Below are 27,967 nucleotides of genomic sequence, written 5' to 3' on the forward strand. Positions count from 1 at the left end.
AGCTCATTCCTGGTTCACAGGCGTACTGACTGGGAAGCAGCCTGTGGCTCTCCCCTCCGCTCTGACACCCCTGATCCCAGCAGGCACGAAAGGAAAGGTGAGTGAGGCTGCCCACTCCAGGGAGGGCCCTTAAAATGGGCAAGGCAGTAAGCTGAAAATGAGCTGGAAGAGCTGCTGTTTCAGGCCTCTAAAAGCTACGTACATAGCTTAAGCTAGCTGTAAACATCACAATCAACAGACAATGCTATGGAGCATAATTCATCCTACCATTCCCTGACAGGTGCCTGAAAGAGACTTCCTAAAAACAAAGTGACACACCTCCCTCTCCACTGGCTACGGCAGAGCCCAGAACATGACTCTAGCTGGCAAGGGGAGATGGATGCACTCTGTCTGTAGCCTCAGAGCACCCGCCTAGTAGATAAGTAACATTTTCTGCTGCCCATTAAGGTACATTAAAGATTTTAAGAGGGAGCTGAAGGACATGAGTTGGCAAAGGTAGTTTTTTGACTGAAAAGAGTAAGGCAGGCAAGAGGTAACATTAAGATACCGATGCTGGGCATAGATAAGAAAGGTACTGAAGGTGGCAGAGCGATGTGGCTGCAGGGCAGGTACGGACTGACACAAACACACGTGGCACAGAGAAGTTGGGCAGTCATTATAGGCTGCTCCTCGATGACTGTGTTTGAAGAGTGAGAACCAATGCGGGCACAGGACAACATCTTCCCAGGAACAAATGCTAGGACAATCTTACCAGACTGTTAAGTGAACCTCAGGGACTCTGCGTTGTACTTGTGAAAGTCACAGGAGAAGGTGGCTGTGACGATCAAGGTGAGGGGCAGCAAGGGCTTGGACAAAATCATTGGTGGCACGTGAAAGGGGGACAGGTTAGGTACAGATAGAACCAGAAAGACCCAGACTCCACCTGGATATATAGATCAAAGGAGGGAGCTGGGTTAAAGATGAAACAGTAAAAGCTTGAATCAATCTTTTCAACATCTGCTAGGGCATGAAACCTAAGGTGTGACATATATAACAAACGGTTTAATTGAGAGAGGAGAGAGAACTGGCAACAAAGAAGTGAATGACATGCCCAAATCTGGGAGAGGTACATTCCTGTAGCTGGTGGGGCTTTCATAAATTAGAGGCCAGCCCTGGTGCTATTATTCCGGGCAAAGCCTTTTGATCTAGCAGAAGGCAAATCTTCCTCCAAGTTCAATGGGAGCAGGCTGAGGCCATATGTCGAGAGATAAAAACCCAACATGTGACTTGGTAGTCACATGTACCTGTAGTACGAGTATAGGACTAGTCTCATATGGTAATATTTCTCACCTGACTGCTACAAGCACAAATGTATAAACAGGCTCAAATGCTGAGTGGTGGAGAGTCCACGTCAGAGATTTCTGATACCAAGTGAAGTAGCTGTGCTACATCAATGTCCAACACAGCAAGAACTAGAGAGATGCTTAAAAAAAAATCCCCATCATTAAGTCTAAACAACACCTTCTTAGGATTAAACAGGCTTTTCTCATGCATTCACGGGCAGAAATTTTGCACACCTACCAACCCTTTTGCAGTGCAGTAGGCCGAAGCAGCATGCATACTTCTGCTGGTAAGATCAATCTTGCATTGGAAGGAAACAGTGCTGCAAAGTCACAGGACAAATTCTTATCTAAAAAAAAAAAATATATCCTGTGCTCTGAATTTAGTCAGGACACCAGCAAAGAGGAGTTAATCAAATATACAGTGTATGAAGCACCAGTTCAATTGCCAAGTGTAAAACTATGAGTAATGTCCTATCTGTTATCAGTTGATTCACTCAGGGAACTTTTTCACTTTGTTTAAAATCCACAGTGACTGTCCCAGCTGATATCAGAGCAATGGCATTTCTCCTGATGACCTCCGATTTGGTTTGATAAGCTCTTCCATCACAGACAGCAGCTGTGGAACAGCAGCCAAACTTGGGCACAGCTTTATGAAAAAGCAGCCATCAGCGTCAATATTCCTATCTTGTTTCACTTGCTCACCGTAGGATCCATAAATTGATGTTAATCACCTTTAACTGCAAAATACGTTTTGACTGTGGCTTGCGTTCAGCTTTGGAAGGTACTCAATTTCTGCCATTTTGGCATCTATCACTTAGACATCTTATCCTGCATTTTGATAGCAAAGCAAAGACCTCTGCTAAAGGAAAGACAGACAAATGATCCACATAAGTCTTAGCAGCAGCAACGAAAACTTCCTGGTATATGGCTTGTGTGTGTCGCATGGGCTGTGGGGGTAGGCCAGGGAGCTGTATGGTTGTCTGTATGCGTCTGCCTCAACTCAGACGCAAACTCTGCCTCACCAAAGATGGCTCTGTCTGGGGTGGCTCAAATTTGTCTGTGCTATTGCACAGAGCATACAGCCAGGCTGAAGAGAGTGAGTTGTCACTTACTGGTGTGTCAAAGGGCTCTCCTGCAAGATGAGGGCCAGGGCAAACCCCAGGACCTTTGGGGAGAGGCCGCACAGTGAGGATATTGGAGTAAATGTGAACCTTCTGGAAAATGACACGTAGGCCTGGAGGGGGTTGCCTGGATTTTGCAGGCAGGGAGCAGGGACAGCAGAAATGTGAGGAAAGCCCCGTGGCTGCAGGGCTGCAAAGAGATCTTAAAACAACCCTGAGTTACCCCACTCCTTCCCCAGCCTCCAGCTGTCAAAAGCATTTTTCCTGGTCTGTGTACTGGGCCTATGGTCAACATGAAGGAGATGTGCCATGTGGAGAAGAGACAGAAGTGCAACGTATTCAGAGGGGAACATTAAAGAAGAAGAGCAAGGAGGTTTGATGTTGATGCATCCAGGCAGGGGCAATAGATAATTTTGATGAGTGATTGTAACCACACAGCAAAACTAAACTGTGATCAGTAATTTGATGGTATGGTGAAATGTTCTGTCTGTAGAGGAGAGCTGGTGCCTGCAATCAATCATTCAATAAACAGAGACAAGACTAGAAACCGATCAGGACTTTTTGCAGATAGGCAGAGATGTAACCAAAAGCAAGGAAGGATCCTGGACTCATTCAGTGTGATTAAAAGCACATTTGTGTATTATCTGCTGCAAAGAGTATCTGTGACTGTGAAAGATCATTGGTGTGAGGCACACAAAATGTCAGCTGCTGCTTTCAGGGAGTTGAGCAAGATCTATTGCCTGGTGATAATTAACTATCCATCAATAAATGATAAGTACTCCAGGAAATCAACATGAGGAAGAAGTTGTTCAAAGGAGAAAAGCAAGTCATTAGAAGGAGCAAACGTACTGGAACATTTACAGGAAATAGATAGCACATCAAAAAGCACAGATCTAATACACATGAAGGTGGTGGAGGGTTGGTAGGAAGATGTCAGTGTTGCAAGCATCTGGCTAGAGGCTGCAAAATGAAAAAATGATGAAAAGAAAACTTCCAAAATAGGCCAAGTTCAGTGCACTGCACTGATGGAACTTGACACAAAATCTGTCCCTGACACACCGAGCTGACTGGCAGCAGGAATTTAAAGATATTTAAAGATTATATTTGCCAGCAGGAGAAAAAAAAAAAAAAAAAGAAAAAAGGAAAGCGAAAACCAAACCAGCCAACCAACAACAACAAAACAACACTTCATTTTTCCCAGATAAGTCAATCAGCTCCAGCAGCCCTAACCTCAACCCCTGCCAGGTACCCACCAGGCTTCTCCAGACAGGCAGGAGCATTTGCTAGCAGATACACCTCCTAGCCAAGGTGCTGCTCTTTCAAGAGCACTAAGCTTTCATTAGTTGTGGGGAAACTCAAGTGTTTCAGTAGTCTTCCTGCTTAAATCACTTTGAAATAGTCCTTGGCTGCTTCTTTTCTCCTATATGATTCCCTATGTATCTTTGGTGAATGTCTTCTGGGTCCAATTGCAGTGATTTATGGTGAATTACAATGCTGGGGCAGCCCACTAGGTAGTGAGAAAAGTGAAGAAAAGTACTAGTTTCACCTAAAACAGTGAGGTGGTGTGGGGAGAATGGTATCCTTTTCTGCAATGACTTTCTTAGTCAGTGCTGCTGAGTTTAAATTACATCATCTGAATTTTAGGCCTCAGTTCAGCAGTGGTAGAGCTGTTTGCAGGTGGAGTTGAACTTCCACAATGTGATAGCAAAGACATGAGAGCAGGAAGGAGAGAACACTTGGAATGCCAGGTGTGACAGGTCAGTTGCTTGAAAAAACAGAGCTTAAGTGCAGGATTTCTAAGTTTTGCAGTTATTTCCTGATCCTTTTCATACCGTAGTCCTTAGAAGCAAGTGGAAGCAAGTAGGAAGCCATTAGAAGTACAGGAACTGCAGCTCTGATGTTTGTTAAGGATATATTTCTTCATTCTGATGAGGATGAAGAAATGCCTGAAAGCAAAGACATAGACAGTCTGGCACAGAAGCTGAAATGGAGCCTCTTGTCCAGGTAGCATAGTGCCTGCTCTTGGCTGTCCAGCTAGCAAGTGATTACAGGCTTTCGTTGTGTGATGGCAATCATGTAAGAGACATGGCAGAACAAGAATTACTGATGGCAGCAAAAAGCTTAAGGGGAAATAAGACAAATCTTCAGAGAGCCAGGCTTTATTAATCCCACTGCTTGTGGAGGGACTCATTTCCTTTTTCAGACATTTAGATTTTTCTAAGATAATCCCTAGTTTTTGAAAGTTTTGAGATGAGTCCAGGCTATCTAGGCCTGGCAAAAGTGGGAAGCAGATCTCTGTATTATTGTTTTAGATACAAAGCATGGAAGAGCGCAGCAGATACTGTGAACATGTAGAAAGAGGGAAAGTCTTTAATATGATCTACGTTATGGCTCTTAAAACTGTAACACATCAGCAGAACCAGAGTTCTGATAATAGCATTTGTGCTAATGCCAACTACGCAGATTATGTTGTCAGAAATCACTGCCATTGTCATAATTCTCAAGTATCAAAAGCATAAGGCAAGCTAGTGCTTAAGGAAAAAAAAACATAATGCAAGTATTTCCTGTGAGTGATAGCTAGCCTAGGGCTTTCCCCAGGGCAGGATTAGATTAAATCTTTCGCCTTCCCCTTCCTTGGAAGATCGCTTGGTGGCTGAAAAAACAGAGTTTCAGTTGCAGAGCCTCTGTCCTGCTGGCTGTGTGGGTGAGACAGCAAGCCTCAGCTTTCCTGAGGGCCCACAACCCAGGGTCTACCACTGGTCCTGGTGTGCAGTTTTACACTCTTCTGGCCTTGTTCCTTCTCATGTAATTTTCTTGAAGTAGACCTGATAATGCTAATAATATTGCAAAACCTCATTCTTACCTTTCCTAGCATCCTCTGCCATGCAAGGCAATCTCACCCACCAGTCCTGGTGGTGCAGCCTGGTTGCTACAACTCTCCGGGAATTTCTAAGGCAAAAAAACCACCCTGACTAATGTCAACTGAAGCTTTAGGACAGCCTGTGCTTACAAAGGCCTCGGTATAGAAATGACCATCACCTATGTTTACCTTGTGGTAATACAAGGTCTTCTGAGGGATTTATTTGCTATCAGGTTTTAACTACACGAGGTGAGGACACTGTGCAGTTAATTTCTATTCCGTGTACAAAGAGCCAGCTGAGTTCATCTCACACATGTCGATGATAGATCAGCCTGAATCAAGTTTGTTTTAGCTGTTAAATCACATTTTTCAATTGTTTAAATAGTTCAGACAGAATTTGCACAGTAACATTTTAGCTTTTTATAGCTGTCAAGAAGTAATACAAATAATTACCATGTTCCCTAGTGGGTTTTATCTGATTAAAGTGACATGTCTGCTTATGCAAGATATTTGAATAGAGACATTCAATAAAGTCAGTAACATTTAATTTCCCCTCTCCTCCTCTTTTTCTTTTTTAAGCTACATTTGCTATTTATTTTAATGTCATGTTTTGAGGTTTGGTATATTTTTCTTAAAAGAGTTTACATAATGGAACAATTTAGCAGAATATTTTACGTGCTTGTAATGAAATATTTCTTCACAGTATAGTAAGGTATTAATGTACCTTGCTCATGCTAAGGACTATTGCACTTGTCTGAATGCTGTGGAAATACTGCTGGAGTTGTGGGGAGCCAAGGTGGAAGCCACAATTTTCTCCAGATTGCAAAAGGAACTGCACAAGAAAGTAGGAATTTATCTGGAAGCTGCCTGTGGTGTCAAGAACTTGGTGAACTTGAGCAGCAGAAGCCTTTTACAAGATGTTTTACTGGTACAAAATCCCCTAGGATTATATATTTCTGATTAGAACTTTTCACTGTTTCATCTGTTATCCAACTTCAAATACAGAGATATTTCTTGTAGAAGCCTTGATGCCTGTGCCAGCTTTCAGGGCTTGGTTCATTGGCATGTAGATGACAAAACCAAGGTGTTTAAATTTTAGTCATAGCTTCCACTCGTAACTCATATAGAAAATGAATTTTCAGGTTCTGTACTACAGGTTTTGCACCAGACTCTTGTAAGAAATGTTAACTCAACCATCTCTCTTAATTAGTCTCTTGGGCATGTGTTCAGATCAGGTAGCTACAATAGTTTTTTTTTGACTGCAAAATATGGGGATCTTTGAGGTCATGAACATCAGGAAGCGAAAATGGGCCTTTTAGAGTTCCGAGCAATATGCACCAGCTAAGAGCCCCAGACTTGCTACTAACCCTAGCTGGCGTTTATATGCATGGTTTAGCAAGTGCTGGCTAATATATCTTGTCTTAGATGAAAATGCAGATGGCAGGCTTTATATCTGCCCCAGGGAACCTGGTTGGACCAGCAAAATTGGACCAGCACCTGGACCAGCAGTTGGACCAGTGCTGGGGTCCCTGGTGCTCCCTCCCCCATGGCAGTTCCCAATGGGGCCCTTGCCCTTTAACGTGGCACTGCTTCTTTAAACTGATATAAAATACTGCCTAGTTCCCATCTTCCCTACCCAGCTATTAAAATATCCAGCAAATCCCCAGCTTCTTCTGAGCTTCTTTACTCCTTTTTATGGTTACGGTTTAGATGTGACATTTCCCTTGGTTTTGTGAGACTGCTAAAGATATTTTGCTCCATTTTAAAGCTGTCAATGGTCTGTGTTTAGATTTCTGTGCAGATTATATGAGACGAGTGAGGTTGCATGGTTTATAGTTTCTTTCTTTTCTAGCACTGTCCCGCTTTGTGAATCCTGTAAACCAACACATTGACATTTTGCCTATAAAAATGATTCTATGAAATGCAGTTTCTTATATTACTTTATCATTACTAACGTTCATTGATTTCTACTAAAAATCCTTCACATAAACTAAAACACTGTATGAAAAGATACAAATATCTACAGCAAAAATGAAGAACAGTATTTCTTTTTATCACCACTGTATTTCTTTGAATCTGATTCTCAGTTACACTGAGACCACCTTAAGCTGTTCCAGAGAACAATCTATCTATCTATCTATATGTGTATATATAAACACTCAGAAGTATATTAGATACAATTTACTCCTACTTTAAGGACTATTTTCCCTGTCATTGTAGTACAAAATAGTCTTGGTTTCAGTGAGAAACTTCCCCTAATCTTGCAGATACTCAGGATGGGAAAGGCAAACATTGATTTATTTGCCAGAGATTTTAACTCTGTACATCAAAATACAAAATACTTGTCATTGGCCTATCCTAATAATTCTACATAACCAAAGGGAGAACCTAGAAGGGCTTCAATACAGCACTATAATAAGCAATTGCAGAAACGTTTATCACTTCTGATGGCAAAGATTAAAAAAAAAAAAAACAACCCACACCATTTATTCCAAAGAGGTAAGTATGACACCTTAACAATTCCATCTTTTCCTTATTGCAGACATTTTCATTTCAAGCTCTGACAACATTAAAGAAGAAATTTATTGGAGTTCATCACACAGCCTGAGTCCTGTGGAGCCAAGGTATTAATAATGATGTAGAAGTGACAGTGTCAACAGTGATTTAAATCATTTAGTCACTATGATAAACGTTGTGTTGCCCTAAAATTTCAGGGATGGACTGAGAACATAAGTCACTCATAATAAAAAACAAAGTCAGTGGTAAATGGTTTGCATTTGCAAAACCCATCATGACCCAAAATAAAAGATTGAATGAGAGGAGCTAACAAGGAAGTCATAATATCCATGAGATAAATGCTCATGATATCTCATGAGTCCATGAGATAAAGACAGATGTCCTGTGTGAATGTAGTACCTACCTTTCTACCCAAAGAAGTCAGTACTGCATATATCAGCACAGAGCGAAAGTAGAACAGGGTAAAGTACAGACAGGATGTTTGATGTCTGCCAGACAGCAACTGTTCCAATCATTTTGGTTGATAAAGGTTTGATGTGGGTCAACTCTTGATTAATCTGTTAGATGTAGCCTGGGATAAATTAGAAAACAAGACGGAGAGATGGAGAAAAAAATCAATTTCCGTCCTAAACTTCTGTATTATACATACAGGTAGGAAGAGATGCAAGAGAATGAGGAAAGAGAGGAGACATCACTCACGATGCCTGAAAGAGAATAAGAGAATTGATTTAAGAGTAATCAGGGAAACAAACAATGAGGTAACAAAAATGTTAAAAAGAAATATTGTGATCTCAGGAACCTTGGAGATAGATCTAAATTCTAATTTTAAGTCTCTAGAGGCTTAAAGAGAAGAGACACTGGGAGGATAAAGCAGCTAGGTCTCCATCTAACTACGTAAGGTACCATGAGGTCCTTCTGTAGGACATCATGTTAGGAGCTGAGAAAACAGGGGAACAGCACAGAGGTGAAATGTCTTCAGAAGCCTTGCAGACATAATGGACATACTACGCTATGTTCAGTCTCCAGTCTCTCTCTTCTTCTCTTGCACCCAATACACCAAATTTCCTTCCCTCCTTACTTGCTAAGCTTTTCACTCAGCACCAGCTGATCTTTATCTCATCAAATCATGGTGCTCCTCAGGGCACATCTCACCTAATCAAAACACTCTCTGTCAAAACCTTCCTGCATTGAAAGTATTCACAAATATTATTTTTGTTTCTAATTTGTAGTTTTTACAAAATGTTGATTTTCATACATTCCTGAATTGGTCATTTCTGTTCACCTTTCAAAGATGATCAAAAAATTATTCATTCACTGAACAAGCTGTAGGAAATTTTGTTACCAAGACATTTGTCAGAAAATTTCTCATCCTCTTACAAGATCCTTCTGAGCTATTCAGGGCCAAAATGTCTTAAGTATTCCCTCCCTTTCATCAAATTAGGAATTAAACTCACTTTACCTTGGAAAGGTAATTTTCCATCAATTTTGTGTGCAGCTGCCCAAAGTGTGATAGAAAATGTCCTTCAGCAGTTTTTATACTTCAGCCAGTAAGCCGTGGTTCTGGAAAAAAAAAAAAAAAGAAGAAATTACAGGTGATAAGGGTGACATAAAAAGCATTTAGAAATGTACTTATAACATAGAGCTGGATGTTGTAAGACTGAAAATTATTAGTTATTTCCACCCAACTTTTTAGATTCAAAAAGAGCACTTAAAGGCAATTGAAAGATGCTGGTTGAATTTGGCATAGAGTCAGCATGGACAGAAACAACATAAGAACAACAAATGGCTGTGGGAAAGTTATTCTGAGTGCATTTTCATTATGCCTGAGTAGATATATGAGTGCTTGTGTAAATCTGCAGTCCATGTTCATTGTCAAAAGCATGTTTCTATGTAGTCTGGCTGCTGTGGTCTCAGCCCTCCTTGGAAGGATGACTGAGTCAGTGGCACAGAACAGTGGCTGAGAAGCTGCTTAGACGATTGTGCATCAGTCTTGGTGGCTCAACATAACAACTTTCTTCATCTTCCCCCAAATAAATAAAAACAAAATCAATTTATAGATTCTACCAAATTGGCATATTTGAGTATGGACAAACATACTAGCAGTGGTTCAGCTCATGAGCACTGCCCTGGGAACACTACAGAAGAGCCTTTTTGGTTTCGTATGGCCATAAACAGGAAATATGTCCTCAGCTTTAAGGGTGTAGTCCTTTAAAGACTTACCCTATAGGAACAGCTTTAGCAGAGAATAATTCCTTTAAGTGGACCTGTCTGCTGCAATGAGCAAAATAAATACCATCTAGGTTATTTTTTTTAGGTCAAAAGCATAGCTTTTGCCAAATTATTTTAATTATTAAGGAATTATTTTAATTATTAAAGAATTACTTGCTGCCTTGAGCAAATTTTGGTGGAAGATGATATAAGAGAGTTTGTTTTTTAAATAGTGAATTGTTCTATTTAAACGTCTCTCAGATGAAATGTTATGATTTTTGCCTTTCAATACACCGGTTCAAATGTCTAATGGAAGGTTTGCAAGGCGCAAAATTAAAATTCAGCTGTTGGCAAAAACTCTGGTGGAGACAGCATTGAATGACAAAAATGGACCAAACTCTTGAGCTTTTGTGTGCTACTTTGTGCCCTTCACTGGTACCTGAGAAGAGCGATCAGAAAAATCACGAAGTGAAGCGACGTCAGTTCCTCATGATTGACTTCACCCATCAGCAGGCTGTCAGACAAGCTGGGGGAGGCAGGCTCCCACTGTTACCTGGAGAAGCTCAGTTATTTACCGACCCCACAGAAGGGAAGCTCTTTGCTCTCTGGCCTGGGTAGTGCTAGGGCGTGCACATGCCTGTGAGACCTTTTCCTGTGCTTTTGGGCCTCCTCCTTGCCAACACTGCAGTATTTATTTGGGTTAATTTTTGTCTGCCACCTGATTAAATGGATTCAAGCTTTTTGCACAATCAGACCACCTTCTCTTTTTCTCCCTTGTGATTTCTGAAGGTATTTGGGCAACCACAGCCGAAGCTGGGAGTTGAAAGAAACATCCAAGCCTGCTGAGGCACAAGGGTTTTGGTGGGAATTGGCTGCTTATGGGCTCCTAAAGGGTTTCTCTGTGCTGTGTACCTCTGTTTTGGTTCCAGTGTTTAAAAATCTGACTCACGCAGCTTTATTTGTCAGGGCAGATGCAGAAGGACAGGAAAGAGATTAGTTTTAGAGCTGACTTATCCTGAGGTGATAGCTCTTTGAAATGTCAGCACTATTGATGATGGGCCTGCTTCACCCACGCAATTAAACACATCTACTGAAATGTCACTGCTGCCGCCCAATGATCTGATGAACAGCTCTGGCTGGGGGATGTTCTGACACAGCACAGTCAAACTGTTGGGATGCTGCGGTCTCTGTCAGACATCCGCTTGGTCCACAGGTGATGAAACACCACTGAAGGCAAGGAGGGTTAGTCAGCATTACATAAAATGGTTAGTCTCTGTGTATAATTGTCCTAACTTCACTAATATGTAGTGGATTCACATGACGCCTTCCCACAACTCCCAATGTCTGACCCATTTGACTGCCTAAAACTTGCGCTCTTAGTCTTGATTGAACAATGCCTGTGAACTCCTTTAAACAAATGACTGACAAAGTAGGCTGTCTCTTTGTTTTAATTTGGACTTTATTTATCTACTGAAGAAAACCTGCACACTGACACGGAGCAATCTTATTCCTCAAGGACTATGTTAGGATTTCTTTCTGAACCTGAGCTATACCTTGAGCTATACCTTGCCTTACTGTTCTGCCATAGGAAGGCTAACATAAACTGGTCCAAGGAGAACTCCCTGCTGAATATCAGAAAGCACGCAAAGCTCAATATTCACTTTGGGAAAATAGGTCATGAATCTCTCCTCCACTCACGTTGTGCATCTATTATTTAAAAAAAAAAAAAAAAGAAAAAGAAAAAGAAAAAGAGCTCTTAGGTTAGCCTGGCAAGAAATGTTCCAGGAAATGAAAATCTTATAACTGCTGCTGCTTGTCAAAGACCTCATGAGCAAGAAATGGAAGAAAGTCACCAAAGGAAACTTAAGATGAGTTGTGGGACCCACTGCTCATTTTCTTTTTCCTTTGCTCTTCAAGGGAATTGCTTTCACCAAGCAGTGCAAAATATCAGATAGCTGCAGACAGCTTTCTTCTGGAATTTGTGACAGACTGTTGTGGAGCAGTGTTAGATTCCACTATTATGTGCAAGATCTGTTTTTGGAGATAGTTTGTAACATTGTGGGCCTATATTGCAAAGAAAGAATGAGCCATTTCAGCTGTCGGTCTCACTAATTATTACACTTTCTAGTATTACTGTTATTTGTTGAGGCTAGTCCATTTTTCCTTAAGCTTTTATTTTTCAAAAATGCAATCCCCCTGCCCAGACCCACAAAACCCAGAATGAAATATGTGCAGATTTTTCTTCCCTCAGAAGAAATATACTATTTGAGTTTTGATCTCCTGTAGTTCTGGGATGAAATATCCTAACTTACATATCAGAAAACCCAGAGGTGTAAGAAGTGTTCCTCCCTATTTCTGCCGTTGGACAGCAATAGCTCTCAGAGGCTTCCTAGCCCAGATGAATGACCTATTGTGCTAGACATCATCAAACATATAATAGGAGACTGTGTCTACCATAAAGAGATTATTTTCTAGACAGCGAAGCTGCAAAAAGGGCAGCCAAAGGAAAGTGTTGGTAGCTATATTGCATAAATAAGGAAATGAGACACGAATGTTAAAGCCTAAAACTCCTCAGATGTATTGAAACCAGTGGGAATTTGGTGGGTTATTGCTTGAGTAAAGCAAAACAACCTATGTCACAGAGGAATTCTTTGGCAAAGAACTGAACATAGATATTGCAGAACCTGAGCCACCTGAGCTAGCCATCAAGTGCCTAGCTTTCTTTTTGAGGAAGAAAAGGTAAGAGGGAGTAAAAAGTTCTGTCCATGGGATAAATGGCTGGCACACATAAGCAAGCAATTAGAAGGATAAAATGTAAGATTTTTATTCTGGAAAGTTACTCTAAAAATGAGTTTTTCTGCCAATATTTGGGGAGGCACCTCACCAATTAGGCAGAAAATGATTTCCTTTGTTTGTCTGGGAGTCTTTTAAACTTGAACTGGACCTTACAAAATCATCACTGGCACTGAAGCGCAGTGTGGAAGAGCATTGGTAGGATTTCACAGAATCATAGAATATCCTGAGTTGGAAGGGACCCACAAGGATCATGGAGTCCAACTCCTTGGACCCCAAAGGACCACCCAAAGGACACACCCTGCATCTGAGAGCGTTGTCCAAATATCTTCTTGAACTCCCTCAGGCTTGGTGCTGTGGCCACTGCCCTGGGGAGCCTGTCCCAGTGCCCGACCACCCTCTGGGTGCAGAACCTTTCCCTAACACCCAGCCTGACCCTCCCCTGTCCCAGCTCCATGCCGTCCCCTCGGGTCCTGTCGCTGTCCCCAGAGAGCAGAGCTCAGCGCCTGCCCCTCCGCTCCCCTCGTGAGGGAGCTGCAGGCCGCCATGAGGCCTCCCCTCAGCCTGCTCTGCTCTGGGCTGAACAAAACAAGGGGCCTCACCTGCTCCTCAGGCATCATTCCCCTCTAGGCCCTTCACCATCTCTGTAGACCTCTTATGGATGCTCTGTAATAGTTTTATGTCCTTTTATTGTGGCTCCCAAAACTGCACACAGTACTTGAGGTGAGGCCTCACCAGCACAAAGCAGAGCAGGACAATCACTTCCATTGAGGAAGGAGAGCACTGAAGAGAACTGTCCCCAGAAGGGAGCTTTGGGGAAACCTGCTAGTGGCTAGCCACCAGCTTGATGTACCCCCAGTTACTATAACCCTTTCAGCCTGACTCATCGGCCAATTGTTCACCCACCTTATTATGTATTTGTTTAGCTGTATGATAGGTATTTTGTCCAGAAGAATACTGTGAGAAACAGTATCAAAAGCTTCTCTGAAATCCCAAAAGATCACATCTACTGGCTTCCCCTAGTCAAGTAGAGGGGTAATCTTGTTGTAAAAGGAAATAAAGTTAGTTAGCAGGACTTTCCCCTTGTGAAACTGTTGGCTATGACCAATGACTGCATTGTCTTTCAAGTGTTTTCCAGTAACTCTCAGAATAAGCTTCTCTATAATTTTATGAGGCACTAAAGTGAGACTGAGAGGCCTGTAATTACCAGGGTCTTTGTTCTTACCCTTTTAAAAAAACTGGGACAACACTTATCAGCTTCCAGTTAACTGGTACCTCTCCAGATTCCCAAGGCCATTGAAGAATAATTCAGAGAGGTCTTGCAGTAACATCAGCCATCTATTTCAGTACCCTGGGATGAACCCCATTGGGCCCCATAGATATTATGTGCATCCAGCTATAGCAGCAAATCCTGAACAAGTTCAGAATCAGATGTGAGTTTATCATTTCTCCAGTCACAATCCTTCAACTCAGGGCTTCAGGAGTCTCAGGGCCCATCATCAGTGTTAAAGACAGAGGTGAAGGAGGCATTAAACATCTCTGCTTTATCTACGTCCCTATTTGTGAGGTGACCAACCTCCTCAAGTAAGACAGAAGTCTGTCCCCTGATGCCTTGGTGTGCCTGGCCCTGATTTTCCTCCACTTCTGCTGGACTCCCTTTGCCATGGCTGTGTGAGCACAAACACAACTCTGCAGAGATATGATAGTGCCACTGCCTGGGGGAGGCAATGGGAAGTGAGCACCACCATCCTCTTGCCTTCAGTCTTGCCTTGTACTACATTTATAGGCCTAAACTGAAAACAAACAAACAAAAAGCAAACAACACCCCCCCAAAAAACAAACAAACAAGCCACACACACAAAAAAGCAACACAGCAAAAGCGTTTACAAAGACTGAAGAACTTCTGATTACTCCAGAAGTGACTCCATTTCAATTCCTGAAAGGTTTTCTTAGAGTTTCAGGAGCACGATAATATCTATGTCATCTGTACTCATCTACTGTGTGATACATTTATTTGCTCCCTTCCCATTCACTTGGCTTTATGTAAGCTATTTAAGCTATTTATTTGGGTAATAGGTTCTCGAGATATTATATTACATGGAGCTTATTTGGACACCTTCTTTCTGCTCATCTTTATATCACTTTAATTCCAAGTGGGAAGTGACTATCACCCCTGTGACAATTGCAATGATATTTATATAGAAAAATAAGAAATGTAAGGGTTTAGACAAAAAAGAATCCTTAATACTTAGCTTTCTGAAAACTACTCTAGCAATAGAATAAAAGGAGTCAAAACCCCAGGACCAGACAGTTTCCCTAGACCACCTGTATGTGCTAACATTGCCTTCAGAAAGATAAATAGCAAAGATTTGCAAGGCTGCTAAGTGCTAAGCTTAAGGAAGAATACAATATATGCGGTTTTATGAGTCCCTGCAGTGCGTAGACATTTAGATAAAGGAGAACGTATTTAGGGTAATTATTTCTCAAGAGGTGTAAGAAATAGAGTTTTAGACACCTAATAGGGAAGAGTGACTTGTAAGAGAAAGAAGGCAAGGGATCTTATGACAAGACAGCTGAAGGCATGAGGACTGGAAACTGGGGGACCTTACCACCTACTTTCTGGGCTTCAAAAGTTGCATTACTCCTTCTGAAACTAAAACTACAGAGGAGGGAGAGCTTGCTGTAGTGACCTAAGTTTGAAACTACAAGCACATCTGGACACTGAAGAAAATACTGATGTATTGACTGCCCTTTGACTTCCTCTGAAAGAAAACAGGAAATATCCATTCTTTCCAGTCAGAAGGCAACTCCTTGAGTGATTTTCTGTGACACCAGAGATCAGAAATCACTATTGGACTCCTTTGCTTTCAGCGTTTTATTTCTGTGTTTCAGGGGAGTTCAGCTAGCAATTTCTTTATCCGTGCCTTTATTTTACTTGTAGCTGGTGTTTTCTGTTGCCTGAAGTAAAGATCTTACCCATCAATTCATCTCTTTGTTATCATTTGTGAACATAAGAAAGAATAATTGATGGCATTGGTGTATAATCCTACATTTAACAATTTCCTGAGGGTTTAAAGCTTTTCTCTCTATTGCTTTAGAGATTTAAAAAAAAAAGAGAAAAAAGAAAAAAAAGTCCCATAGGCTCAGGTCATAATTGAAAACACACTACTTTCAATATAGATTAAAGAACACACAGGAATGAATGCCTTTAATTCATGTAAACCCAGCCCTGCAATGCCTTTTTTCACTGTTACCGTCCGTTAGCCACCAATTTGAAAACAGCAGAGAAATGATTTGATTTCATAATCAAACAGCTGAGCAGAAACCATTTCCTCCAGTGCAGCTTTCACATTTATATTTAAATGAACTGCCTGTGGCTGGGAAGTTCTGCCTCATTTAGAGACAGGAGTTAAAAAGACCTACTGTGCGATACAGGGCAACGTAGAATTAAGAGATCTGGGTGAATTTCAAGTGTCTCAGAGCAGGAAGAAAGCATACCACTTTTTCACATGTGCCGAGACTGAATCCAGAGACAGGTCAGCCCACGGTAAACCTGGTCTCTGTGTGGATCCTGGCCACTGCAGACTGCCCACAGTAGGACCAAGCCTGAAGTGCCTCCAGGAAGTGACCCTGCTTCGGTGTAACCTGGTGTGGTTTTGCTGCTGGAGTGATACCAGTTTACACTATCTCTGGCTGACACTGGCAAACAGAGTCACTGTTTGCCACTGGCCTGTGAAAAACTTTGGAGAATGATGGGAAGTAACTGAGAGTTCATCCAGCAGTTAAAGAAGTAATGAACTAGCATTGCGAGGTACTGGAGACCTGTTTCTTCTTTTTCCTTGGTAGAGCTACAGATAGGAAAGAGCTATAAGTTAAACAGCAATTTAGTAACAGCCTATTGCACTTGTTCCTCCCCCCAAAACTTGCTTCTTTATTAACTTCTTTACAAACAGGAGCTAATTAATCACACTTCTCTTCTTTACAGTCAGGGAAATTCAGGTATTGGAGTAATTGCTCAGAGCCTGTCAGGATACCAACATGATGGAAATGAGATGAGCTAGCAGTGACTGGTGATCCTATCCACCTGAGAACAGAAATGACCAACTCCCAGAGGGGATCTGCTGCCTAGCTTCATTCCTCTTTTTTTTTTTTTCTCTCTCTTCCGCTGTGGGGATGCTAGTAGTCTCACTACATGACGAGTCACTGTAACTTCACAGGAGTGAGAATGACAATATATGACTAAAGCATAAAACGGGAGGAAAAGGTCAATGTGCGGCAGAACCCTTCTGAGACGAGTCTTTCAATAACTCTCTCTTTCCCTTTGCACGTGCTCTATCTTCAGGTGTTAAAACAAGGAAGTTGCCACTCATACCTTGTATTTTCTCCTTGATTCAGGTCTCTGGTTCCCCACTCAAATATCCCAGTCAAGTGTTACTAAAAGTACCTAGCACTGAGGGCTCCTGCTGCAGACAAAGTGTTATTCTCCATCTACAGGCTGCAGGCTCATGCTGAGCTCTGCAGGGGAATAGGCTGCAGAGGCACTGAGAGGAACAGCAAAAGAAAATGCCAAGCAAAATTTACTTGAGTGGGGAAAATATTGTCTTCCTGGCTGCTTCTAAGAGTTTCCTTGCTGTATTTTGTTGCTGAAAAGGAGATAGCTGTAAAAATATAGAAGTTTGCAAGGAACTGTAACAAGATGTAGACAAAAACCAAGTGGTCACCAAGGTTTCTGCTACAAGTTGAAAGATGAGTGAGGCAAAGGAATAGAGTCCTCTGAAAGAAAATCTCTCTTGCTGCTAATGACTATGCTTTATAATGGAAAGAAAAGCTACTGCCCTGTGCAGCTGGCTGTCACAGAAGCAAAGGCTAGTGGCATCTAAGTGGGAGAGAAGGCAGGAGTGACAGAGTTTGTTGAGGGGGGTGCGTAATGGCCAGTGCATTTGTCAGCCCTCCAGGAAATCTTCTTACTGGTGTTTCGTACTTCTAAAAAATGTCTGCTAGTAGTTTTGGAAAACGGGATCTGGAGGTACTGTTCTCTCTTTTCCTTTATTCTCCTTTTGTCCAAAGACTTCTTTAAATATTAAAAACATATATAAATTTATATATATATATATAAGAAAAAGAAAGATAGGGAAAAGAAGAAAAAATCTGAATAATTTGACCAAAAATACAGTCCCCATATTCACTGTATTCTGAAAGATGCAATTCAGAATTCATAAAATACTGAGCTACTTCCTTCCTCCCCAGTTATTCTCCTCACTTCTTTTTTTCTGCTTTCTATCAATTTTTGCCCATCATCAGTGACTACTATTGGCACTGTTACTTGAATTACCTATCTCCAGGTACCTCAGGGCAACTTACATCTCTTTTTACACATCCTGATGTGATAAAACTTCAAAGAAATGCAATTACAACAGTTATGAACAGTTGAGCTGTAAAAGATCAGAGATAAATTTTCATTTTCTTCCATCAAAATGTCACTAAACTTTGTCATTTTCTGTGTAACACTCACCCTATGCAGGGTGTAAGCTGAGGGCCTGGACTCTGAAAGAGCTTTTCGCCTAGTCGGTAAGAGTAAGTATTATTAGGAGTAGGGGATATTTTTTCTAATGCCAGCTGGCAAATTTATTTTGGTGGAAGTTAACAACAGGAGCAATTGTTAAACAAAATGAATAAACAGCAAGGCCTTGACTCTTGGAAATGTATTTCAAACTTCAAACAAATCATTAGTCAAAGTATTTGAAGAAAATTTCTTTCATGTCCTAGTGCATCTATCCCCTTACTAATAGTTTGCAAACCCTTGGGAGCAAGCCTGAACAAGATTTCACTAGAAATCATGCATGTTATTATAACTATTCTTCTTCAGAATGAGCAACTGAAAAGGCAAAACAAAGTATATTCTGCAGACAGGGTATTTTGATGGAAGTATCGTGTATGCTCCACTCCATTCTTTCCTTAGCCTATCCTTGTTATGTCATAAATTTCTTCTACAAGAGAGACAAGGTGCAGAGAAGAAGGAGAGAAGGAGGAGGAAAAGGAAGAGGAAAAACATAAAATATATTTAGCTAGAAGTGTCCAAGCTAGAAGTGTCCAAGATGTAAATGTGGAGTTGTGTGGGTTGCTGAGGGTCAGAAGCAGAGTCACTAAAGGGCATGATACCTGGAGCACCTCTAACAATTCTGGGATGCTGCAGTCCCACTGACTATTTGCATCCTCCTTTTTTTTTACAGTCAGCTGGTTTTAGCCTCCTACTCAACAGGACTTCATCTATCCTATAGTCTCCACAAGTTTCTTTGCCTTTCAGAGTGTCATCGTGTTCCCTCCCCCGCTGATAATAATGCTTAAGGACTTTGTTTAAAATCAAGTCTAAAATCAAGTCTATTCTACCATAAGATCTCAAAGGCAGTAGTTTCTTCAAATTTATGTGGACTAAAAGACATGTCCCATAATAAAACAAGTGCCCAAGACGTATATATTTCAGTACATACTGAAGGAAAGATTAATGCCCTCACCACTTATTAGTCATCAGGGATTCAATTACTGGGAGAGAGACTGGAAATGGGACATCACTACTTCCAATCTAAGTAGCTGCTACTTAGTGCTGAGGATGCGCTGTGCTTTGAAGTGGGCAAAGCATATTTCTGCGGAAAGTTGCTTAAGTCTGGGATGTTAAAGCCAGCAATGTGTTTTTCAGATGGCATGTGGTGGCACAGTGTAATAGACTATGCTATTTGCTACATCATTGCTCATGAAATATTGTTAGCAGGGTGCAGATCATTCATCCATTAACACCCCATGAAGTCACCTTGAATCCCATGTTTCCAGAACAGTGGAAAAGACCTCTATTTCACAGCTGAAAAATACGCCATTTAGATGCTTTTAAAGTGCCTGGTAGAGAATCTAGTTATTTCAACAACACTCTCTTAGCTACTGCAATTTTTCAGCTTTGAGATCTCATCTGGAAGAGATGCAAATGCCACTTCAGATGATCTGAGCAAGTGATATGCCAGAAATTAATACGACCCTTTGTCTCTTTGATGGTAGTTCTCTAAGAAGATGTTTTTAAAGTAGGTACTATACATACATTATTATATATATTATAGCATATTCTCTACTCAATCGCACTGGGGTGTGGAAGAAAATGTTTAATTCTCATGATTTGTTGCAGCTACATCACAAACGTGAGATCAAAAGAAGCAAATCTTTGATATTAAACAGTTGCTAAAGTAATCCATTCAGAGGCTTTTCCTACCCGTCTAGTTTGGAAGCTGACGGCCAGGGGGACCAACAGCTTTGAACTCTGATATCTGCTGTGAAAGATCACAAAATAATGATGGTCCATTAGTCTAGGTTTGTATGCAATACTCCTCCCTCCTGCCCTCCTTTTCTCCACCCAGAGAAACTGCATGACGCTGTTAAGATGTACACACTTATCTGGAATTTCAACTTGTTCATTCCAGTGGTGGGCAGAGTGAAATGAGGGTTGTTCACACTTCTCTTTGAGCTACTGAATATGTCTGCTTTTCCTTGGATGCAGCAAAACTGTGCTGGTTCGCAGAGAGGTTTCTTCTGCAATTGAATGCTTCATTTTCAGCCTACGAAAAATTAAAGCTGTCAAAAACTGAAGGCCCTCTAGAGGTGAGTGCACTAGTAGTGAGTTGACAGTGATGTCTAATTTCAAGGAGAGAGAGAAGTAACCATGCAATAATTTTACTGCTGTAATGTTTCAGTAAGAACTAGATGCAGGGTCAGATAAAAAGAGCCAAATGCTGAGCAATGGAATAAAAAAGGAAGGGGTTTCTTTGAGTAGAGCCACAGGAAGCCTTGGAAACCTTCCTTTCCCACCAAAAAAGTTCACAGCTTTTGAAGTCCAAACAATGTCAAGAATGAAATCTGAACTTCGACATCAGCTATGAGACACGATGTGCAAAAGAAAGAATGTCCATTAGTGCAGATTTTTATGTAATTTGTACCTGCCTTTCATTTCTGGATTTTATTTATTTAATTATTTTTACAAATAGCAAATACCCTTTTTTCTTGATGGTAACTTCCATGTGAAACCCTTGGGACAGCTAGTATTAGCCATGCAGCTAACATTTGTCTGTTCTGATGCCACCCATACATTTGAAGGAGACCCTGGGGGCCAGGACCAGCCTCATATATTCCAAAAAGGATTTAGTAAGGAGTAAGAGATGAGACAGAAAAGTCAGGGCTCCTGCAGTTGGAGAGAGGCTAGATGAAACTAAGAGTTATCAGAAGTCCAGAAAACATGAACCAACAGGAAAAAAATAATTAAAAACAACAACAAAAACCCCACAACAATTTAAGAGATTACAACAGTGAGAAGATGTCACAATAAGTCATCAAATATTCCACAAGCTACTGCCATAAGGACTATGAAAAGAAACAATGGGGTTAAACTGCAGGAAAGGAGATTGATAAAAGAGAGAGAGACTGAATGTTAAGGATAGAGAGAAAATTGAATGAATTGCATGGGAAGACTGAGGAGTCTGCGTAAAAGATGTTTTTGGTGGACAGGTGATGCAGACATCTGCTGGAAATCTGGCCCTGGTGACGGGCTGTGGAACACACCAGATGACTGCTTTTAGCTGCGCTGTTCTGTGTTACTACATCTTTATTGCCCTTCGGTGTTATATCCCTCACTAGAATACCCATAACATATTTCCTGAAAGCTTGGCTAAGTTAGCCTACTCTTCCTCCTCTCTAGATGCTCTAGCTAGAGCACCATATGATGGAGCTCACCATTATCTTTTGTCTGTGCATTTTTCCATGGGGATGAGCTTGTTGCTTTCCCAGCCTCTCTTAGCATTACCAGTACAACAGCAGTCACAGACAGACATTTGAGGAGAGGCTCAGCAGGCTAAACCAGGGTGTTAGGCACTATTTTACACAGTGGATCTGTTTCTAGAGCACCCTGCCTGGCCTCTGGCTGCCCCTTGTAAGGGCTCGGGTCATACCCACATGCGGGTGTCTCAGACACCCGAGGGCACCCTACGCTTCAGCACCCGAATCCCACACGTGGCTTTTCAGTGGCAGACAAGCCATTGTTCATCCAGTGCAAAAGCTACTACTGTCCTGAATATGTTCTGAAGTGACTGGCTGTGCACACTGCATAACCACGGTCACAGTGTGCAGAGCAGATGTAAAGGAATAGCTGGTCGGATCGAAAAGGGAGCAAGCTGCGTGCACCTCTCCATAGGGGTAAATGACTCTGCAAGGTAAAACACTGTAGGAAAGAGGATCTAAACATATTTGTTATTCATATCCACTCCTCTGGCAGCATGCTCCTTTGTTTGCACATATTAGCTGATGATCTGATAAGTAATACTGCGGAAATCAATAAGATTATTATTATTAATTCATGTGGAGTCCTAATTACCATGACCAAGTTAGACACACAGACTTGAACAAGCACAGGGCAGAATCTCAATCTGCCTTTGCAGGAGAAGCTGTGCCAGGGGGATTTTGCAGTGGCAGGGCTGGTGTTGGCAGTCTGGAGTGAGTATGAGATGTGGAGCTTCCCTCTTCCATGGCTTCAGGATGGTATTCTTGGTAACATACTAAATTAGCTATTCATTTGCTTTACGTATTCTTGATGTGAGGTTCTATTTCTCTAACTATTCCAATTAAAATGAGTCACAAGTACCTGAATTTAAGTCTTCCTATTGTACTGTCTGCCAATTTGTGTCATTATTTAGTTATACAAGGAAAATAAATAATCTGTGGTGTGCGTACTCTGATCCTACAGCACTGAAGCGTTTTTGTCACTGCCTTCAACAGGAGCATGATTAAAATTCTTGTAAAGTGTTTAGTTAAAGCCTGAAATACCTGTGGAAGCCTGTGATAATTAGTTCAATTAAAACTGTATTCTGAAAAACCAAGTGCAGTAATGACAGTCTGGCATTCGGTGATTTTGTGTAGCAACTCCAAACTTCGCATAATTTGCATGCTAAAAGCAGAGGCTACAGGTCCCCTTCCTTGGAGATAATTGTCATGAATATAAGCTAATGAGCAATCACAGACACTAGCAGGCTCTGTGGCCTCCCTAAATAGCCTGATTTATGGGATGGGTCTGGTAGAGCCGGGGGAGCTGCGCCAGCCCCTCATCAGCTTTCTCGCCCAGCACTCTCCCAGGTGCTGCTGCCCTCCCAGCAGTCCCAAGCGAAGAGCTGAGCTGCACATGAAGCAGCTCCTGCACCGCCACAGCTTGCAGACAGCAGCATCGCCAAAACCCCGCTGGCTGTGCTGCGCTGATGCCCAGCTTAGCATCTGTCCCTCAGAAGAACTGAAGCAACTTGCTCAGCTCGAGAAGTGAGACTGGCTTAGGGCTCAAAGCCTTATCCCGCCTTGTTTGCCTGGCACTTTGGGCTCGGTAAACACTTAGGTGCTGTTACTGAGGTGGGAATTTTTGATGGGTGCCTGATCACGGAGACTTTTAGCAGGAGAGTAGAGATTTATCATCGTTGCCACACTCTGCTCTCCAAAAGGAGTGGGCTGAACAGAGCCCGAGCACAGATTTTCAGCTGCCAGAGACAGGGATTAACAACAGCAAGACTTTGCCTTAAAGGATGGCTCATTGCAAGCCAACCCCCGAAAAAAGGATTTTTCCAGTAATAAAGCAACTGTCAATAGAAGCTGTTATTCTCTCATTCGTTCCAATGGGGGTGGTACATTTTTTCTCCTTTTACTGTACTTTAGCTTTAACTGTAGTTTCTCTTTATTATTGATTTTAGTGGATGGGTGACTAGCTTCAGAAAAATTCAGTCTGTTTTTGTGGTCGCTTTTGTCCCCTAAAAAGAATTTTCAAGTTTGATGTGGAGACTCTGCAAAACTAAACATCTTGTGTTTGAATCAGGGAAACTCAGCTGAGCCTGCCAAGTTTTGCTATGCAAAATTGGATTATTCCGTACCTTACATGCAGTCAAAATTCACAGTTGGGAACACACAAAAGCATATCCAAAGCATGCAATAAAAAGAGCCGTGGGTCTTCTGTACGCTAAAATGAAATGATATTTTGGATTTTCTACTCTAACATCTGAATGTTTAGTGATTAATGTACACAGTGTTCTGTTTTATTCTCTCAACTCATTTGCAAGGCACATCATTTAGGGTTTTTTTCTTGGTTAGCTTAGACTTATGACTTAAAAATATCCTGGGTTTCTAGTTCATATTTCAGTCACTTTTCTTGTGGATCCTATAAACTATAAATCATACTTCTCAGAGATCTCCGAAAAATGCTGATGCCCTTAGCATTTTGAGAGGGTTGATAATTCACTTCCTTCTTACTCAGTCTATCTCATGTCCAGCTTTTTGCCAAAGCATAAAGAAAGCTCAAGTTTAGAGATGTACAACCTCAGAAAGAATGAGTCTTAAAAATTAGTTGAAAACATATGCTTTGGTGATTTTCAGTGTAGACAAAAGAGAATAATTTAGCATGCTGGGACTGGAAAAAAAAAATTTCCAAATTTGACAAAAAATATCTGAGAACAAACAGAACCAGAGTAAAAGTTGTTGGGATGGGAGAAAAGCAGGATGCAGCCAGTTATGAGGACTTCTCAGGTAATGTGTTACCATGCAGACGAATTTGAGGCTGAGAGGAAAAAGGAAAAGAAGTCACCAAGAAAATATAAAGGTAGAACATACACAAGAAGGCTGGGTGTAAAGAACAAACATCGAATTGTAAGTACAGATAAATTGCAATAAATCCAACGGGGGGCAACTTGAAGGGAGGATGTTCTATTATTATCTTTTGATTTTCTTTCTGTAATGTCTCATTTGCTGAAAGTTCTTCAGCAGCACTAACAGTAGTATCAGTCCATTAATAACTCCTACAGCACTGAAACACCTTTTTGCTGCTGTCTGTAAATGATGGAGAAGCAGTTCAGTACTGCATGCGTATAAGTGGCTCTCTAATATCAAACCCTTGGGTTGGGGGAATGAAATGAACTTCCTTACCATGTTTGACACTCATTGTTTGTCATTTAGTTTTTGTATTTTTGTTCCTCCTGATCTTTTAAAAATGATGATATATTCTGAGTTCTGCAAGATCAAAGCAGAAACCTCTCTTTAAAATGTTCTGCATTTTTCAACACCATCACCTTAATGTTTTCAAAAGTCAAAGCAAAAATTAAAGTTCAAACTTCCCACGGTGCCTTTTCAAAATACTTATTGCCCTTGTTTCTGCAGGAAATCTCTAGTAACCTGCTGCTGGTTGTTAGCCACAACTAGTTACTTTCGGGGCCTGCATATGTTATCTCTCTTCTGCCTGAGTACCTTCTTCCTCTTTGCTGTCTGTTTTCTGAGCGCCCACATAATAATTCAAAGCACACACAGGGCAAAGCCATGGAGCTTTAATCTTAGTCCAGACTTAGTCCTGGATCCATCACAACTGCCACTTGAGGTAATTTGACATTGAAAAAAGAGTTATCCTAGGCTCCATTGCTCGTAGCACTGCTGACGCTGAGCAGTAAATAATGAAGTGCACCATCTAATTGAATTAGGCATTAGTGCTCAAAGAGCACTTGTTGAGAATAAGCATATGAAACTAGCAGTGAACAGTGACAAACAACCTAGAATTGAGTTTCAAGCTGGATGACCTTGGTGTGTTAGCTGGACTCCTTAGGAAACGCTTGGTCTTCTTGTCGATCCTACTTGCTTTAGGAAGTGCTCAAACTTTTCTTAATTACTTCAGCTGACAGCTACTTAATATGTTTAATTACATAATCAACTAGACATATCCTGTTTGCCACTCACCGTGACTTAAAAAAAAAAAAATTAATAAAGGCAGCATAATTCAATAACTGTTATATAATCTTTTATATTGTGACTGCAACAGTACTTTTGTAAGCTACTAATCACAATTATGCAAATGTTAATTAAGGTTATTACTGCTCAGTTTCTATTGACTGATGAAAAAGTAATTCACAGGCACAATCAGTTGTATCACGTTGCCTCAAAAATCGTGGGTCTCTACACTTAGTGAAACAAGAAATCAAGGCTCTTATGGTGCATCATAGTCACTGCGCAGAAGGCAAACATTTTCTAGAGAATTAGCCTTCCATACCATTTCCCTTTCTTATTTATCTCCTTGCATTTTACTTCCTAGTGAAGAGTAGGATCTTCCCAAGTAATATTAATGCAGGAAATGGGGTAGGGAGGTTGAAAAGAGCAGAGGAGAAGTTTCCATCTAAGCTGTTAGCCAGGGTACCTTCAGCATTGCTTTAACAACTTCTGAACTTCAGGAGCCATTCAGGTGGCAGTAAGCTGAATAGCATGTTACCCTTCCACATTTCTGAGGGTGCCTCTCAAGTCATTCCCTTACACCAAACTGTTTCTCATTTTTGCTAGGTTTACTGCCCATTTTATGCTCCTAGGAAAGTGTAAAGAGGATGTGCATAGAAAGGAGTTATGTGTCCCAATGAGATCACAAAGAATAGGGAGTGAATAGTTCACCACATACCCTGCAATATCCACAGGTCAGAAAAGACGGCAAAAATGCTGATGCTTTGCAAACACTGGCATAGAAATATTTGTAAAAGTAGAAGAGAAAGAAGCTGGATTAATGCAAGTGGAATGAAAAAGGTACAAAAATGTCACCTATTTCCCTGCCTCACCGCTGCTGCAGTGGCACACACTACCACCACACTGGAGACCAGTGACTGATCAAGTTACCTAGTAAGTGGATATAAAAGGTCTAAAAATTTCCACTGCAGGTTGGAGAGGATAAAATGAACTGTTAAGGTCCTGGAAAGTGCACGCCCATGCTCATGCACAAGCACAAGTCATTTATCAGCGTTTCTGGCAGGGAGGCAGAAGCATCAAGCAAAGCTGCAATTAAAGGCAAAGTAAAACACCACAGCACAAGGCCCTCTTGAGATGCTGTAGCATCCTTTACTGTGCGCTCCTTGGCATCCTCAGCTCCTCTCACCACTGCTGCAGAAGCTTTCTCCATGGACTGCCTCCTGCTTGTGTCTAGGCACCCTCCAGTCTGAGAACAGGCACTGGCATCACATCTTTTGCAGACAGCAGATGCTACACAGACTGAGCTCAGCATGCGCCATTTGAACTTCAGCATCCTATTTGAGACCTTTTGGGTGTGCTGTTGGGCCAGTGACATCAAAAAACAGGCAGCAACTAAGGGAGGCTGAGCAGAGCAAGAGCCTGCTGTTGGTGGCTGTGCCAGCTGCCTGACCACGGGGAGTCGGGCTGAGCCAATGCGCCATGCCAAGAAGAGAGTCGTGTGCTGGGGTTGCCTCTCTCCTAACTATACATCTGCCAGCTGAGTAAATACTGAACTTGGTAGCATCCTTCATCACTCAGACAGCTCTTTTTTGCCTCCCAGGCTAAGCTCATCAGAGTCTACATGTATGAGAGCAATAGTTCCCCCTGTCTGGCACCAGAAAACTTGAGGCCAGCAACCCATGCCTCGCCCATTCATGTGCTTTTGGCTATGTCAGGTACAAAATGCCTGCTTCCCACGATCACAAAATGACCAACTTGACCTTGTTATAACTATCAGAAAATGTAGAATTAAGGGGCAAAAACAGATTCACAGTCTCTGTCTCCTGATATTGATTCATCCCCTGAATCAAGGGCCATGGCCAGAGCTGTATGCTGCCCTGATTTAGATCAGGTCTGCAGCCACCATTTGTTCTTTAGATTAGACTGCCCTGCAGAGGCTAGGACAAAATTCAGTCCTTGTCTCTGAGATCTGGCTACTCTTCCCTCTTATGTTACCATTGTTTTTTTTTTTTTTTTTTTTTTTTTTTGTGTGTGTGTGTGTTTCATTTGTTTGTTTGCAAGTAGCAATATCTATTGATGTCTCAGGGCTTTCAATTTGACTCATTTGTCCAAAACGAAATGCACATATCAACACACAGCTTGAGCTAAAGAACGTCCAGAAGAGTGTTGCGAGCAGACGAGTTTCCAGTGAGTAAACACTGTAATTTCTTTTGAAGAGTCTGTTGATATGAAATAATGAACCGGTAAGCTTTGGACTAAATTGACTATCCATTTTAGTCTCTCTGGTTAATGTTGCATCCTGTGATTATCTAGTCTCATCCTCTTATTTCAGCCAAAGAAGAGTATTTTTAGCACAAACTACAGCATCTCTTTTCATCAAAGGC

General features: G+C 41.5%; 1 long non-coding RNA gene across 1 annotated transcript in view; it reads left to right on the forward strand.

Moving 5' to 3' along the window:
* LOC310892132 overlaps positions 1-27,967 on the forward strand; it is a 75,961-nt gene that overhangs the window by 11,852 nt on the left and 36,142 nt on the right. Inside the window, exon 2 of the long non-coding RNA XR_014577889.1 lies at positions 7,846-7,927. This is a non-coding gene — a long non-coding RNA (uncharacterized lncRNA). The remainder of the gene's footprint in view (positions 1-7,845; positions 7,928-27,967) is intronic.

Source organism: Anser anser, assembly GCF_964211835.1.
Source record: "Anser anser genome assembly, chromosome: 1".
NCBI lineage: Eukaryota > Metazoa > Chordata > Aves > Anseriformes > Anatidae > Anser > Anser anser.